Source organism: Triticum aestivum, chromosome 5D (assembly GCF_018294505.1).
Source record: "Triticum aestivum cultivar Chinese Spring chromosome 5D, IWGSC CS RefSeq v2.1, whole genome shotgun sequence".
In the NCBI taxonomy this organism is placed as follows: Eukaryota; Viridiplantae; Streptophyta; class Magnoliopsida; order Poales; family Poaceae; genus Triticum; species Triticum aestivum.
In genome coordinates, this window is record NC_057808.1 from 19131091 (window position 1) to 19133590 (window position 2500).

Consider the following 2500-nt stretch of genomic DNA (forward strand, 5'->3'; position numbering starts at 1 on the left):
CGAGGCACACACACGCACGCGGACCCGTGAACGAGCTGTACGTGGACACGGGAAAAAAGGGGCCGACGCCCATCGTGGACGAAACCGGACGCGCGCCCTGGAAAACATGGCAAAACCACATACGAGGCACACACACGTACACGGACCGTGAACGGGCTGTACGTGGACACGGAAAAAACTGGCTGACGCCCGTTGTGGACGGAACTGGACGCGCGCCATGGAAAACTGGGCAAACCCACGTACGAGGCCATGCACGTACACGGACACGTGAACGGGTACGAGTGGTCCGGGAGATATAAGGCCCATACGCCATGGAAACCGGGTCAAAACTAGCTAATGATGGTCAAGAAACGGTGCCATGGCAGCGAAAACATGTCTCATGGCAGAAAAACGCTGCCACGGCAGTGTTTCAAAACAGTGTACCCCTCCTTCACAAACTGAAGGGCAGGGTTCCCAATGGGGGCTAAAACCCTCGGGTATAGTAGGGAGGAGGGGTCCTTCCTGGTGGGCGTACGGAACACGGGTGGTTTTTCTTAGGAAAAACACTTGTTTTCTCGTATGCCCATCCTTTCCCAACGTTGCCTCGGATGTCCCGTCGTTATGCCATCACGAAGGTGCTGGCCCGGTCCCGTGTACGTCTCGTGAGAATTCCTGACCCTACATCCGAACGTGGCTCGGGAAACAGGAAAGTACCCCGTTACGTACACGATTCGACCGACGGTAAATAGTCGCAACGGTGTCCCTCGAATGTCGCCTCCGGAAAACCATTGTGCCCCGGGGGCAACGTCATCGCTGGCCCGGTCCCCTGTACGTCTAAAGTGAAATTCTGACCCAACAGCCGAATGCGGCTCGGGAAACAGGAAAGTAGCCCGTTTCGTGCACGATAAGACCGTCGGATAACGTTGCACCGACGTCCCGATTAAGTTGACTTCGGAAAATCGTTGCATCCGTAACTTTATTGCTGCGGGTGTGACACACGCGTGATTTGGCCTTGCAGGACGCCTTCGTGCAAGCGATCCTACCATGCTCTGCACGGGCGGAGGCTTGGTTGGTTTGACCGCTTGTTGGCTACTAAACGCATGAGTAGCTTTGGACCCGTGTCTGCCGGTAGATCCCCTGTTGTACTACAGCCGACTACCGGCGCCATGTCTCGTCCCTCGTGTGGCTTCGAATCGCTGGATTAAGAGTGCTTGCGTGCTAGTACCCGACCTACGGGATGTGGTGCTTCGGATAATTGTTGCCTCGCGGCGGACGCCGTTTGGGTGTGCCGCCGCGGCCAAATAGCGCTTGCGGCATTGCCTCGTGGCGCTGGCATGTTACGTGCCTGCTGCTATCAAGGCAACCTCGCTCCCGCTTTTGGTCTCGGATGCTGCTAACGATAAAGGGTCGTGGCCCTTTCGGTTGCCTCGACCCGACCCAAAGCTCTCTGAATTGAGAACAACCGGAACAGGAGTTGCCTCTACCTCTACACAGTTACGTGTGTGACTCTCTGCGCCGGTCCTCAAGGAGGATGAGCTGTGCCGCTCAAGAGCGACAACCGGCCTGGCTGTTTCCTCTGAGTTTCCACGAAAGTGGAAGCGTAGGACGATGGTCGTGCTGCGCGTCACCAAGGACGTGCTACCTGGTTGATCCTGCCAGCAGTCATATGCTTGTCTCAAAGATTAAGCCATGCATGTGCAATGTGGCACCCCGGCTCAGAGAAACCGGAACGCCCCGTATTCCAGCCCAGAGATCGAGGAGAAGTCTTCTGGAATACGGCATTGCTTAGCATAGAACAAATCAGCTCTTTATTAAAATCTATATGGGTACAATTGGATTACTTCGGCACGGCGACAATACACCTGCCACAGTTGCTCCAAGCAAGCAGCAGAACAACACGATGTAGCGGAATGACTACTGGTAGCGGAAAAGCGACGACGGCGGTGAACTCCAGTCCGCAGGGACTCTGGCTGGAACGCTTATCCAAGAGCGCAAACAAGGGGTCCACGGCAAACAAGCAATCATATCTGGCATGACCTACAAACTGGCATGACACGCCAGGTCAGTACATTGAATGTACTTGCAAGCTCACAGCAACCAAAGCAATCAAGACAAGCAATAGCATGGCAATTATAGATTATTAAGCAATGATTAACATGATTCTATCAGATCAACCATAGCATGGGCAAGATGATACATCTAGAACAATACGAGCATGGCATAAACATATGAACATGATGAGACTAGCATGCCACATGATGAACTATCATGCACCAACTTACTCTGTTCGGGTTACATCGTAACCACCACATGTATCACTTACCATCACGGACATCACACGATCATCTCAGGATCCAATCAAGCTTGGTATTAACAATACCGTAGTAATCATACATGACCACAAGGAGCTTGATCTTTACCCTTGACTCTCGCATAACACCCCAAATATCCAACGAGTCGGTATCCACGATACCACAGTGATCCTCTCACGATCACATAAGTATCAACCAACTTCTTTCAT